Raw genomic sequence first — 16,014 nt, 5'->3', positions numbered from 1 at the left:
TCAAGCATATGTTATAACCCTAATGTGATGAAGTGAGTTCCTTTCTGGTCTTAATAATATGATGTAGCACTTGGGGGCAAAGATGATGTCTAAGAGTAATTTACTAGAAGCCAAGATAGAGAGGACTTCCATAGCCACCATGACCTTCCCCTTGGTGCTATGGTAGACAGGGAGGAAGCTGATCCACACACTGCAGAACACCAGCATGCTGAAAGCCAGGAACTTGGCTTCATTGAATGTGTCAGGCAGATTCCTGGACAAAAAAGCCATGAGGTAACTCCCTATAGCCAGTGTTCCCAGGTATCCCAGGATGCAGTAGAAGGCTATAGCTGAGCCTTTGTTGCAAATGATGATGATGTGTCCATGTTCTGAAAGGACATGTTTGTCAATAAATGGAGGAGAGGATGTCAGCCAGATTCCAGAGAGAACAACTTGTAGCAGTGTGCAGATTGCAAAGATGAAATAAGGGGCCCTTGCTAACAGCAGTCACCTCCTTATTCTCCCTGGAGTAGTAATCTTGAAGGCTATAAGTACAGAGAGAGTTTTGGCCATCACAGTGGAAAGAGCCACAGTGAACAGAAGTCCAAATATGTTCTGCTGTAGGATACAGGTGACTGTGCTAGGATGGCCAATGTAAAGCAAAGGACAGAGAAAACAGAGGATCAGAGTGATGAGCAGGATATAACTGAGATACCGGTTATTGGCCTTGACAATAGGAGTGTCTCTGTGTTTCTGAAATACCCCAAGAACAGCAGCTGTGAGTGAGGTGAAACCCAAGGACATGACGCTGAATATCTTCCCCAAGGAGTCTTCATAGGCCAGAAATGTCACAGACTTATGTTGACAGTGGTTCTTCTCATTATTTGCATAGTGTGTTTCTGGAAACTTCACACTCTGACCCACATCTGGCAGAAATGTAGGTGGTTATGAATGCATACTCAGATTTCCCCTTTTAGTCTAAGCCACTTCCCTGCTCGAGAACATTGCAATGATATCTGAACCACCATGCTTTTTTTCACATACAAATACAGAAGAATTAACCTCAATTTGCCTTCTATTTCATGCTGACATAAATTAAGCAGCACCAATGCTTTCTCTGTTGTTACTCTTATGGTATCCTCTCCTGGAGTGACACTGTTGTATCTGTTTTACAAGTCACTAGAGCACTGGCATACATCACATGAACCTAATTTCACTCTGTCATTGCCTCTTCATTAATACATCTCCATTCTTAAGAGGGCACGAGACTTCAGTGCAATAGAGAGGATGTCCTTTGAAATCTTATAAGGATGTTCTCCTATATTCTAAATGCATCTACATTCATAAAATCCATGATGTTCTCTAAGTTTCTTCATTCTATGAAGGGGCCTGAATGAGTTAAAATTCTTAAATTCTTGTAGCCTTGAACCACTTCATCATTGACACTCTTTTCATAAATCTTTATAGTAGTATCTATGTACTGCATAGATAAAGAACTACTCATGTATTCATGTCTTTATGGACAAGTTTTAAACCATCTGTTCCTGATACCTTATCAATTTACTCTTGGATTATGATTTATGCTTATGGATTTTTCTGCTATATTTTCAATGCATTAATAATGTTTCTATACACTTTTTATTTTTGATATATATTTAATTCTCTTTATATCATCACATTAACATTCACAATCCCTATATAATACATTTTGATCATGATTTTGCATTCCCTAAGCTCCTCTCATATTCTCCAAATCTCCATGCCCAAACAATTCCACATACTGTCTTTCTCTCTTTCTTTAAAAACGTAAAAAAAATCACAGCAAACAAAGCAACAATGAAATAAACTCACTCTCTCACATATGCACACACAAACCACAAAAGCACAAAACACGAAGTTGTGAATCAAAGTATAAAGATAAAGTCCAACATGACCAGAAGAAAATAAAGAGATGTAACAGCCCAGAAAATTACCATCTCTGCTTGTCTCCATATTCTGGCCCCAAACTCTGGCACTTTAATGGAGTCCAGGCTGGTCCTAGGGACCCCAGCCTTCCCACCAGCTCCGGGCTGCACTGTCTCCCCAGGGATCCATATTCCAGCCTGCAACTTCACCAGAAGTCTTCTGCTTTACTGAAGGCCAGGTTGGTTCTAGGGATGCCAGCATTCCCTTCATTAGGATCCATTCTCAACCAAACAGCTCTGGAAGTTCCTAGGGACACCAGGTAAGTCTCAGACCACTGTTGGCTAATACTCTTTAAAGCATGTCCAGCATAGCCCAGCAGCACCATATCTCTTGGGCTCCATATTCCAGCCCACAACTCTGACACCTTTCCTGGATGCCAGGTTCATCCTAGGGACCCCAGGTAGGATACCATATCACCTGTTACCACTCCTTAAAGCCTGCTCTACAGGCCCAGACTGTATTCCCTTCCTTGTGCTCCATATTCCATCTCACACCTTAGGCAGAAGTCTTCTGTGTTACCTCAGGCCAGGCTGGTTCTAGATCCCCAAGGTAATACACTGCCCACTGCTAGCCAGCACTCACCAAAGCTGGAACAACAGCCCCCAACTGCACACACCTGCACTCCCTATCACATCCCACAAATTCCACAGAAAACTTCTGCTTTACTGGAGCCTATAGTATACTAGGAATCCCAGACACCAATCAGAAACCCAGAACACAATAGGCCACACAGGTTATTGAAACCACAGAGGCCAGGTTGGCTTCCAAACTCCTTTTACTTTTTATTTTACAATACTATACTGTTCTACATAATAGCCACAGATTCCCTTGTTCTCTCCCTTCATGACCCCCTCCCCTTCCCGTCAGCCCACCCCCTATTCCCACTTCCTCCAGATCATGGTCTCCCCTGAGGCCTGGGTTCGACCTGATAGACTCAGTCCAGGCAGGTACAGTCCCCTCCTCCCAGACTGAGCCAAGCGTCCCTGCATAAGTCCCAGATTTCAAACAGCTAACTCATGCAACAAGCCCAGGACCTGGTACCACTGGCTAGACACCTCCCAAACAGATCAATCCAATTGACTGTCTCACCTATTCAGAGGACCTAATCTAGTTGGGAGCCCCTCAGCCTTTAGTTCATCGTTCATGTTTTTCCATTCTTTTGTTATTTGTCCCTGTGCTTTATCCAACCTTGGTTTCAACAATTCTCACACATATAAACCCTACTCTTTCTCACAAATTAGACTACTGAAACTCCACCTGGGGCTTAGCATTCGATGTCTGCATCCAGATTCCTCAGTCCTTGGATGGGGTTTCTGGCACAACTATAAGGGTGTTTGGCCATCCCATCACCAGAGTAGGTCAGTCCCGGCTGTCTCGAGATCATTGCCAGCAGTCTTTTGTGGGGGTATCTTTGTGGATTTCTGTGGGCCTCTTTAGCTATTTGTTTCTTCCTTTTCTCATGTGGTCTTCATATACCATGGTCTCCTATTCCTTGTTCTCCCCCTCTTTTCTTGATCCAGCTGGGATCTCCTGCTCTCTTTCACTCCACCCTCGCCCCTCATTGCTCCCACTCATGTCCAGGCTGTTCGTGTAGATCTCATCCATTTCTCTGTGTCTTTCTTGGGGTCCTGTTTTCCAGGTAGCCTCACTGGTGTTGTGAGTAGCAGTCCAGTCATCCTTGTTCCACATCTAGCATCCTCCTATGAGTGAGTACATACCATATTTGTCTTTCTGAGTCTGGGTTACCTCACTCAGGATGATTTTTTCTAGATCCTTCCAGTTGCCTGTAAACCTCATGATGTCATTGTTTTTCTCTGCTGAGTAGTATTCCATTGTGTATCTCAACACCCAACTTTCACCACTGGACAGATCTCCCAAATCGAAACTTAACAGAGAAATAAAGGACCTAACTGATGTCAAGACCCAATTGGACCTAATAGATTTCTACAGAACATTCCATCCTAACAAGAAAGAATATACCTTCTTCTCAGCACCCCATGGAACTTTCTCTAAAATCGACCACATACTTGGACAAAAAGCAAATCTCAACAGATACAAAACAATTGGCATAACCTCCTGTGTTCTATCAGACCACCATGGTTTAAAGTTAGATTTCAACAACAACAAAAACTACAGAAAACAATCTCATGGAAACTGAATAATGCTCAACTGAATCACCAATAGGTTAAGGAAGAAATAAAGAAAGAAATTAAAGACTTCCTAGAGATCAACGAAAATGAAGATACCACATACCCAAACTTATAAGACACTATGAAAGCAGTGTTAAGAGGGAAATTCATAGCACTAAGTGCCCACATAAAGAAGTTGGAGAAATCCCACACTAATGACTTAACAGCACACATCAAAGCTATAGAACAAGAAGAGCAAAGTCTGCCAGGAAGAATAGATGCCAGGAAATTATCTAAGTGAGAGATAAAATTAATAAATTAGAAATTAAGAGAAAAATACAAAAAACTAATGACACAAAGAGTTGGTTCTTTGAGAAAGGCATCCAAACTTTTTAATGGAGACTATAAATGCCAGAAGAGTAAGGAGTGATGTTATGGGGACTCTAAGAGAACATTGATGTAAGCCCAGACTACTATATCCAGCAAAATGGCCAATCACCATTGACAGAGAAAACAGGTAATTCATGAAAAAGTCAAATTAAATCATATCTACCCACAATCCCAGGTCTCGAGAAGGTATGGGAAGCAAAATTCCAACCAAAACTCCAAGGAGGCTAACTATACCCATTAAAATATGGCAATATATAATCTCATACCAACAAAAACCAAAGAATGGAAACACACACACACACACACACACATCACCACCAACAAAATAACGGGAATTAATAGCCATTGATCATTAATATTTTCTGATATTAATGGACTAAATTCCCCAATAAAAAGACATAGGTAAGAGACTGCATATGAAAACTGGATCCATCCTTTTGCTGCATACAAGAAACATATTTCTACACCAAATATAGACATTAGCTCTAAGTGAAGGTTGGAAAATGTTGCCTACATAAAAAGTGGAGAGATCTCATACCTGCAACTTAGCAGTATATCTGAGAGCTTTAGAACAAAAAGAAGCATGAACATCCAAGAAGAGTAGATGGCAAGAAAATAATCAAATTGCAGCCTGAAATAAATAAATAGAAACAAAGAGAAGAATCCAGAGAATCAAAGAAACAGAGAGCTGGTTTTTGAGAAAATCAACAAATAGACAAATCACTATCTAAACCATTTAAAAGGCAGAGAGAGAGAATACTCAAATTAACAGTATCAGAAATGACAAGGTGAGGGCATAACAACAGACAGCAAGGAAATTCAAAGAATCATTAGGTCATACTTTAACAACCTGTACTCCACAAAATTGGAAAATCTGATAGCAATGGATATTTTTCTTGATAGATTCAACTTAGCAAAAATAAATCATGATTAAACAAACAATTTAAAAAGATCTATAACCCTTAAGGAAATAGAAGCATTCATTAAAACTCTCCCAAGCAAAAAAAAGCCCAGTTTAGCATAGAAATCTCGGAGAACGTTGAAAAAGAGCTAATACTAACACATCTCACATTATACCTCAAATTAGAAACAGAAGGAAAATTGCTAAATTCATTTTCTGATGTCACGGTCACCCTGATATCCAAATCACAGAGTCAACAAAGAAAAAGAATAACAGACCAATTTTCCTTTTGAATTCAGGTGAAAATACAATAAAAATATTGCAAATAGAATTCAAGGACATATCAAAAAATCATCAATCATGATCAAGTAGGCTTATTCTTAGAGATTAAGGAATCTTTCTACATATGCAAATCAATAAATATAATCATCATATAAACAAACTAAAAGGAAGAAAATTGTATATGATCATTGCATTGGATTCTGAAAAATCCTTTGTCAAAATCCAACACCCTTCATGAGAAAAGACTTGGAGAGATTACAGATACAAGGAACATACTTACTCATCACAAAGGGAATTTACTTCAAGTCTATAGCCATCATTTAAGTAAATGGAGAGAAACTAAAAGAAATTCCACTAAACTCAGGAACAAGACAAGTTGTGTACTTCCTCCAAAACTATTCAGTATAGTACTTGAAGTTCTAGCTAGAGCAATAAGACAACTGAAGGAGATAAAGGGCATACAAATTGAAAAGGAAGAATTGGAAGTATCATTATTTGCAGATGATATGACAGTATACATAATTGATGCCAAAATCCTGCCAGGGACCTCCTTGATTTGATAAACCCTTCAGGATTGTGGCTGGGTACAAGTTTAATTTAAAAATTCAGTAGCTCTCCTCTTTACAATTTACCAAGTGTTTGAGAAAGAAATCAGGGAAATAACACCCTTCACTATAGCCATAAATTATATAAAATCTTTTGGGGAAACACTAACCCAGCAAGTGAAAGACCTGCATAACATAAACTTCAAGTTTTTGAAGAAAGAAATGAAGACTATCTGAGAAGATAGAAAGATTTCTCATGTTCATGGTTCAGTAGGTTCAGCATAGGAAAACATAGCCATTTTACCAAAAGCAATCTACAGATTCAATGCAATCCATGTCAAAATTGCAACACGTTCCCAGTCTTTACAGAGTTGAAAGGACAAGACTCAATTTCATATGGCTAAGCAAAAACCCAGGATAGCTTAAACAATCTTGTACAATAAAAGAACTGCTGGAGGTATCACCATCCTTGATTTAAAACTGTACTACAGAACTATAGTAGTAAAACCCATAAAGTATGGGCATAAAAACAGATAGGTTGATCAACAGAATCTTATAGAAGACCCGGACATAAATACACACACCTATGGATACCATACTTTTGATAAAGAAGCCAGAGAGACACAATGGAAAAAAGAAAAAAATCGTCCACAAATGGTACTTATCTCACTGGGATGTCTGCATGTAAAAGAATGCAAATAGATTTATAATCACCATCCTGCATAGAACTCCAGTCCAAATGATTCAGACCTCAACATAACAGCAGACTCACTGAAAAAAAAAAAACACAGAATTACTGAACTTAACAGAAGAGAAAGTGGGGAGTAGCCTTGAACCCACTGGCACAGGAGATGACTTCCTGAACAGAGCACCCATAACACAAACACTAAGATCAACAACTAATAGATGGGATCTCATATAACTGAAAAGCTACTCTAAGGCAAGGGCACCATAAATAGGAAAAAAATGCCAGTCTACAGATGGGAAAAGGTTTTCAACCAACTACACATCAAATAGACGACTTATATCCAAATGATATAAAGAACTGAATAAATTAGACATCAACAAACCAAATAGTGAAATGAAGAGAGGAGGTCTGAAACTAAACAGAGAATTCTCAATAGAGGAAACCAAAATGGCTGAGAAACAATCAGAAGAATGTGTCACATTCTTAGCCATCATGGAAATGCAAATCAAAAAGATTTTTGAGATTCCATCTTACACTAGTCAGAATGGCTATGTTCAATCACACAAGTGACAATTATGCTAGTGAAGATATGTAGCAAAGGGAACACTCTTCCATGCTGGTGGGAGTAAAAATTTGTACAGCCACTATAAAATCAATATAGTGATTCCTCAGAAAATTGGGAACTGACCTACCTCAAGAACCAGATATACCACTCTTGGGCATGAACCCAAAAGATGCTCCATCCTCCCATAAAGAAACTTGCTCAACCCTGATCATAGCAGTGATATTCATAATAGCTAGAAACTGGAAACCATTTAGATATATCTCAACCAAAGACTGAATAAGAAAATGTGGTATATTTACACAATGGAGTATTATTCATCTGTTAGAAAAAAAAGACATCCTGAAATTTGTTGGTAAATGGACAGAACTAGGAAAACAACCATACTTTGTGTGGTAATCCAGAACCAGAAAGACAAACATCATATGTACTCACTTATAAGTGAACATTAGCTGTTAAGGATAATCACACTACAATCCCCAGACACACAGAGGCTAAGTAACAAGAAGAGTTCTAGAGGTGACAAATGGATCTTCCTGGGAAAGGGAAATGTAATTGATTTTTGTGGGTGTTCTGGGTGCAGGTGCAGATGAATATGGAGCCTAAACCATGCATCTTATTTCACCAGGCTAGGTTCTCATTGTTAGTAATTGGACACCAATCCAGCAACCAAACTTTTCACGCACAACCTGCCCTGCCAACAAGCTGTGCTAGGGCAATGGTGGCCCAGAGCTTATGGGGTGGTCAATCTGTGACTGATCTTTCTTGAGGGCCAAGTCATGAGAAACAGCCCATGCTTGACACTTGTTGTATGGCCACGAACAAGAAGCTGAATTCTCAGAGTCGTAGAAGAGAACCAAACACTACCGAAAAGAAAAAAGAACGAAAGAATGAAAGAAAATTCAATCAAATGTTTTGTAATCATATTCTAATATAGTCATTGATTGGTACCTAGCCCAATCATCATCAGGAAGACTTACTAGAGTAGCTGATGAGATTCAGAGACACACAGCTAAACATTATAGGAAGTTCATTATACTACACAGAAGAGGAGGAGGAAGGATTTTAGGAGCCAGAGAGGTTGAAGTCACCAGGAGATCATGGCCCAAAGAATCACATAAGCAGGGAACATAGGGGCTCACAGAGACTGTAGCAGCAATCAGGGTTCCTCTGTGGGTCTGTGATAGGCCTTCTGAATACATGCTGAATTTATTTTAGCTTGAGATTTTCGTGGGACTCCTAACAGTTGGAAGTTGGGGTGTCCATGACTCTTTTGCGTGCACATGGAACACTTTCATCCTACTGGGTTGCCTGGTCCAGCATTGATATGAGAGTTGATGCTCAGTCTGTTTGCATCTTGTTATGTCAAGTTCAATTTATATCACTGGGAGGCCTGTCATTTTTGTCAGGGAACTGAAAAAACAGTGGATCTTGGGAAAGCAGGGGTGGTAGAGGCTGTGGCTGGGTCGAGGAAAGGGTGGGGAGGCTGTGCTCAGGATGTATTCTATAATATATAGAATTATCATAAAATTGAATTAAAGAAAAAAAATAAAACTATGATATACTCACCAGTCTAGGGGTATAATGGAGAAAACTGCAGTTATTTGAATGAGAATGGTCCCCCACCGCCGCTAACTTCACATATTTTTATGGCTTGCCCCCAGTTTGTGAAGCTATTTGAAAAGGATTAGGAGATATGGACCTTTTGAGAGAGGTCTGTTGCTGTGGAAAGATTTTAAGGATCTTGTCATCCACAGTGTGTTGTCTCTGTCTCCTACTTGGGGATCAATCTGTAAATTCTCAACTGTTCCTGTCACGCTGTCTTAGCTAAATTTCTATTGCTGTGAAGAGACATCATAACCAAGACAACTAATAAAATAAAGAATTTAACCTGCAGGCTCACAGTTCCAGATGGAGAACATGGCAAGCTGCATGAAGAAGGAATGGAGCTGTAAAAAATAGTTGAGAGCTTACATCTGATCTATAGGTGTGATGAAGAGAGAGGGAGAAAGAGAGAGAGAGAAAGAGAGAGAGACAGAGCGAGACAGAGACAGAGAGACAGAGAGAGACAGAGAGACAGAGACAGAGAATTGGGAATGACACAGGCTTTTGATACTCCATTCGAGCCCTCAGTGACAGACCTCCATCAATAAGGCCACATTTCTTAATACTTCCCAAATAGTTCCACAACTATAGACCAAGTATTCAAACACATGAGCCTATGGGGGCCTTTCTCATTCAACCAACCACACATGTCTCTGCTGTGCCCTCAAGGAGTCTTAACAGTCTGAATTTGAAAGCCAATTAAATGTCTTCTTTTATAAGTTGCTTCATCATAGTGCCTTTCCACAGCAATAGAGAAGAAACGGAGACAAAGCACACGGTGGCATGAAGCATAGTTCACTGGTGTGAGAAGAGTGGTTTTCTGTAGACAGTCATGTCTACAGTGGTTCAAGAACAAAAACAGGTATGAATTTCAATATCAAGAGCATGTTATTTCAGTGGAAAAATGAATTGCAATCTGTTGTTTTCTAACAGTTGGAAGGAAGATGATTGTCTTTACAGATGTTAACTGATTGCAATTCTCTTACAGATATTTTTCATTTGCTTGGACATTGAAGATGTGGAGAGCTAAGATGTTTTCTGCATGATTGGCATGTACCTGTCTCATTGGAAATCTCATTCTCTGGGCATTGCTTGCAGTCAAAGCAACAGGCAGCCTCACCCTCTCAGTGGGTTTTCCTGAATCCAGGATGACAGCTCTCACTGCATACAGACAGAGGAATCTGAGAATAATAAAATGAATGTTAGCAAAGGGTCATGTTTTACGGAATCTCTAATAGAGTGTTTTTGAGTATAGAACTGTAAATATTTATGAATGCAGATAGTGAGATTTTTGTTGCTAAAGTGAGTCATTCACAGGCCCATGTGGTAAATGCTTGACCCTAATAACATCACTTTGTTGGAAAATTGTTGAAAGATTATGAGATGAGGCATAAAAGTAAGAATTTATGTCCTTGGTAGCATGTCTTGGTGAAACTACAAACCTATTGTCTCTTGACTCTTGGATAAAAAAGCAAAAAGTGGTCTTCCACTGTAGTCATTCATCTTAGAACCATTGTGGAAACCACTCTAGGAGAACTATTGTGAAAGGTTTTCTACATTAGGTTCCTTGAGGTAGAAAAAAAAAACCACTGTAAAGTGGGTGACCTCGAGTTATTGGTCCTTTTCTTAATGAATGCAAAGGAAGAAAGGATGATAATGGTATCATTCAGCTATCTCTGCATCCTGCCTGTTGATGCAATGTGAACAGCTATCTCTACCACCTTAAAACAAAACTTCCTGCCATGTATGAATATACCTTCAAATTGTGACCCAAGGAAAACCTCCAATACTATTTGTTAAGTAGCCTTTTTGCAATAACAAGTCAAACAACAATCACTTCTAAATATTTCTGTCATTTTGTCTTTTCTTGACAGGGGCTTAGAAGCATCAGGCCAACTGACCATTGGCTGAAAACTTTCAAGATGGGATCAAAATAAATTTCTTTTCATATGATCCGTGATAATGACAAAAATCCATATTAAATAAATGGTCAGACTGGAAAATAAATAGTTCATCCAGAAAAATTTGATACGGAGAGAATTCTTTATATTGGTGGTTATTATGTGTCTATAAATGGGTCTTGTGTGAACATAAATATGTTTTTTGAAATTTACATACAGGTCAAAAGAGTGAAGGAAGATGAAACTCACCTTTGTTAATCCTGTGGCCCACTGTATCATATAAGAAAAGGACAATTTCTGGCCCTCTGGAGCATTTGGAGAAAATGTTCCTACATTGGCATTTATCCCAAGACCTTTTGGGAAATTCCAAAAATTGAGATGTCATATTCTACATGTGATTGCCTTTTCTGATCCAGAACCACCTGGTCTCCAGCATGATTGATGAGTTTAGTGTTCTTTAGAAAATGGTGAAGCTTTATCAATTCCTGGGTGGAATCTTTGGGGTCACTCAAATATACTATCATGTCATCTGCAAATAGGGAAAGTTTGACTTCTTCCTTTCCAATTTGTATCCCCTTAATCTCCTTATGTTGTCTTATTGCTCTGGCCAGAACTTCAAGTACTATATTGAATAAGTATGGGGCGAGTGGACAGCCTTGCCTCATTCCTGATTTTAGTGGAATTGCTTTGAATTTCTCTCCATTTAATTTGATGTTGGCTGTTGGCTTGCTGTAAATTGCCTTTATTATGTTTAGGTATGTTCCCTGTATTCCTGATCGCTCCAAGACTTTTATCATGAAGGGGTGTTGGATTTTGTCAAATGCCTTTTCTGCATCTAGTGAGATGATCATGTGGTTTTTTCTTTGAGTTTGTTTATGTGGTGTATTACATTGACGGACTTTTGTATGTTGAACCACCCTTGCATCTCTGAGATGAAGCCTACTTGATCATGGTGGATAATTGTTCTGATGTGTTCTTGGAGTCTGTTTACCAGTATTTTATTGAGTATTTTTGCATCAATGTTCATGAGGGAGATCAGTCTGTAGTTCTCTTTCTTTGTTGTATCCTTGTTTGGTTTGGGAACCAGGGTAATTGTAGCCTCATAGAAGGAGTTTGTTAATGTCCCTTCTGTTTCTATTATGTGGAACAATTTAGATAGTATTGGTATTAACTCTTCTTTGAAGATCTGGTACAATCCTGGTCATGAGTGGGAGCAATGAAGGGCGACGGTCAAGGGAAAGAGAGCGGGAGATCCTAGCTGGATCAAGACAAGAGAGGGAGAACAAGGAATAGGAGACCATGGTAAATGAAGACCATATGAGAAGGGGAGGAAGCAGAGAGCTAGGGAGGCACATGGAGATGCACAAAGATACTCCTGCAAAAGACTGCTGGCAATGGTCGAAAGACGGCCGGGACTGACCTTCTCTGGTGATGGGATGGCCAGACACCCTGATAGTTGTGCCATAAACCCCATTCAAGGACGGAGGAATCTGGATGCAGACATCCACGGCTGGGCCCCTGGTGGAGCACTGGGAATCTAATTAGTGAGAAAGAGGAGGGTTTATATGAATGAGAATTGTTGAAGCCAAGGTTGGATAAAGCAAAGGAACAAATAACCAAATGAATGGAAGCACGTGAACTATGAACCAAAGGCTGAGGGGCCCCCAACTGGATCAAGCCCTCTGAATGAGTGAGACAGTCATTTGGCTTGATCTGTTTGGGAGGCAGCTGTGCGGTGGTGCTGGGTCCTGGGCTTGTTGCATGAGTTGGCTGTTTGAATCCTGGGACTTATGCAGGGACGCTTGGCTCGGTCTGGGAAGGGGGACTGGACCTGCCTGGACTGAGTCTATCAGGTCGATCCCTGTCCTCAGGGAAGACCTTGATCTGGGGGAGGTGGGAATAGGGGGTGGGCTAGGGGGAGGGGGAAGGGAGATGGAGCGGGAGAGCAGGGGAATCTGTGGCTATTATGTGGAACTGAATGGTGTTGTAAAATAAAAAAAGGGTGAAGCTGGAAGCAATACATGCTCTTATGCTAAATAAACTCAAGAGAGGTACAACAGAGGCAGAATCAGGTAACATCTCTTCTTGATTTTAATCGCTATTATGAAAAGCACCTTTAATACAGGTATCACTCATATCAATCTAATTATACCCAAGGATAATGGAAACATCATTATGGTTTGAAAATATTCCAATTAGTTCCATTAGAAAACTTAGAACCAAGCACTCCTAAATGTACATGGAGAAAATTCCCACCTTCTTTTAAAATATAGTCATACCTGGGCCTGAAAGATGGCTCTGATTTAAGAGTACCGACTGATCTTAGAGAGGACTGTGGTTCAATTCCCAAAACCCACATGGCAGCTCACAACTGTCTGTAACTCCAGTTCCAGGGGACCTGACCCCCTTACCCAGACATACATGCATTAAAAACACTAATTTCATAAAATAAAATACATAAAATAAAAAAGAAAATTTAGTCACATCCAACTAAGTTTTGAAAATATTTAGAGTTTCATTATGTAAAATAATGATTTCATGAGTGTTCATTTATGTAACATAAGCATTTTAGAAATATCCATGTCCATTGTGACAAGTCTGTCTCTGCCTTTTCTATTGTGTGAATTCTCTGGGGTTAATGGACTTTTTGTATTGAAAATTTAATTTGTAAACATTGTATGACCCTTTGCAGTACAACTACATATGGACGTAAAACAGATTCCTCCTTATACAGTCTTTCTTGAGGATTTTTAGAAAAAAAATATAAACTATGTATTGTGTAGTTTTAGTGCATTTATAAACCCTTAGAGTGGCATCTTGCTGATGTTATAATACTACAGAAGTGACATTACATGCCAGGGAAGAATACCATCTCTTTTCCTTTTCCACAAGTTTGAAATTGTACTTGATTGAGAGTCATCTCATGTAGACTGTGGGCCACAGCATACACTGCATTGTACACATTGTAACGTTCTTCACTCATGGTCATGTCAAATATGTTCCCTGGCAAGAATCCCAAGGATGCATTAGGCAGACAGTTATCCCCAATTGTACAATCTTTCCTCAAAAATGAGCAATTGATAAATGAGTGCCACAATACATGAAGATAAATGTCTTGTGGGTATTTGGAAGGATTGGCTATCTGGATAAAATCTGTAAAATTAATAATTTCCTTCTTATGGTGTGAAAAAAATAATGGTCCCATGCAGCGCATCTAACAAGAAATAGTCATCAAATTTGGAATGACCCCATTGTGAGTTCAGGACCTAGACTTTCCATGTGACTAATTTCTGCTTTATATTCATTATTAAGCTCAATAGAGAATCAGTGTCCCCATATATAATAATCACATTTGCTGATGATTCCAGAATCTGCACCTGATTTTTCGAGGATGTGGTCAGAAATGAACCCCTGATGGCTAGGATCATTTCCACAAATGCTATGCAGACTCCATTTTTCTCCAGATAACTTCTGAAATCTGACAGAATCTTGACACCTTTGTGATCATCTATGATGAAAAGCCCAACCCAGTTCCAGTGGAAATGAAGACTCAAAGACACAATGCCAAGTGTCAGAGATGTGTCCTTGGGGGCCACCTGGTACAGGGAAGAAAACCTTTTTTGTTTACTGAGGATAGTATCAAAAGGCCCAAAACTAATTAGGCTGTAGGTAGAAGCAATTAGAAGGAAGAACATTGTCATAAATATCAATACAGTTCTACAGCAATGGTTTGAAGCCTGTAGGATAATCCTTCTTTGAAGTTCAAATCTGTCTTGTTATGGGTTTATGAGAATATACAGTGATGGTCTTCTGTCAGCTCAGCAGCTGCACATGAATCTACTGATACTTAGTTACTGTCCTTAGCCCACCATCCCCACAGTCAATTCCCCAACAGCCATGCAGGCTGCAGCCTAAAGGGGTTTCCAGTACCCTGTCCTGGGTAGATGGTGGTTGCTCTATGTAGGTTTAAACTAAGTCTCTATCATTTTATTTACCAACAAAGACTCAGAATCAGATATGAGGGTGAAAACCTGTTAGATCACAGAGACCAAAGAGCATCCAACTGACCTTTCTGTTTGACTGGAGACCCAGCAAAAGACATGTCTCTCCATTCATCCCAAAGCAAAACAAAGAACCAAATTCCATGTCCCACACTACCCCTTCCTGTGCTCTCTCTCTATCTGTATTCCTGGTTCATCAGAATGCTCTATGCCTAGTTCCATTCAACTATTTGCAGGCTCTGGACCCTGAACCAGGTTTGATTTTACTTAATTAATGAATATATACTATGATGAGTCATATCCTGCAGGAATACCAGCAATGTTCAGAGGTTTAATAGTGGTGTGTCTGCTCCATCCTTCCTTCTGCTTTTCTGTATGCTAAGGTACAAAAATATACATGTGTCAACTGTGTCTGATTTATTTCCCTATCCATGAGGAATTACTCAAGCTTGCCTCTTTTCCTCACAGACAGCTGAAATGTCACCAAGCAGAGCTGACATCATGTCTTCTCACATCACCTTCTCTCACCTGTGGAAATTTGCAAAGATCCAGCAGTGTCCCTATGTATTCAGATATTGCCCATGATTATCCTATAAGTACAGCAGCTAACATGCCTTCTTTTACACATCTGTAGTTAGAGATGTAATATCCAGGGCCTGAAAGTGAGCCAAAAAGGTTTGCCAGAGTGTGCCTTTCACCATTTGGAACCATTTATAGATCTCAAATCCCAGGGATGTATTAGGTAAAGGATAGGGATTACTGTTGATCTCCTCAATGGCAAATGTCATGGCCAAAATACATTGATAGTTCCTCAACTTTAACCTGCACAGAAGGTAGAACAATATTTAGGAGGAAGACTTACACTCGACATATGACATATGTGCAAGCAAATTGAAAATAGATTTTTTCATACAATATAATCTGATTACAGTTTCCACTCCACTAACTTCTCCTGGATCTCCTCAATTTCCCTCTTGCTCAAATCTGGTACCCTTTTCCTCCCTCTTATTAGAAAACAAACAGGCATTGAAAACTAATGATACATTAAAATAAAAACAAACAAGCC

The 16,014-nt window shown here is 39.6% G+C and overlaps 1 pseudogene; it reads right to left on the bottom strand.

Moving 5' to 3' along the window:
- Window positions 1-16,014, bottom strand: part of LOC102907120 (vomeronasal type-2 receptor 116-like) — a 91,653-nt pseudogene continuing 75,639 nt past the window's right edge.

The sequence above is a fragment of the Peromyscus maniculatus genome, chromosome 1, assembly GCF_049852395.1.
Source record: "Peromyscus maniculatus bairdii isolate BWxNUB_F1_BW_parent chromosome 1, HU_Pman_BW_mat_3.1, whole genome shotgun sequence".
NCBI lineage: Eukaryota > Metazoa > Chordata > Mammalia > Rodentia > Cricetidae > Peromyscus > Peromyscus maniculatus.
The sequence above is the reverse complement of the archived record's forward strand: the minus strand, read 5'-3'. Positions and strand labels throughout refer to the sequence as shown.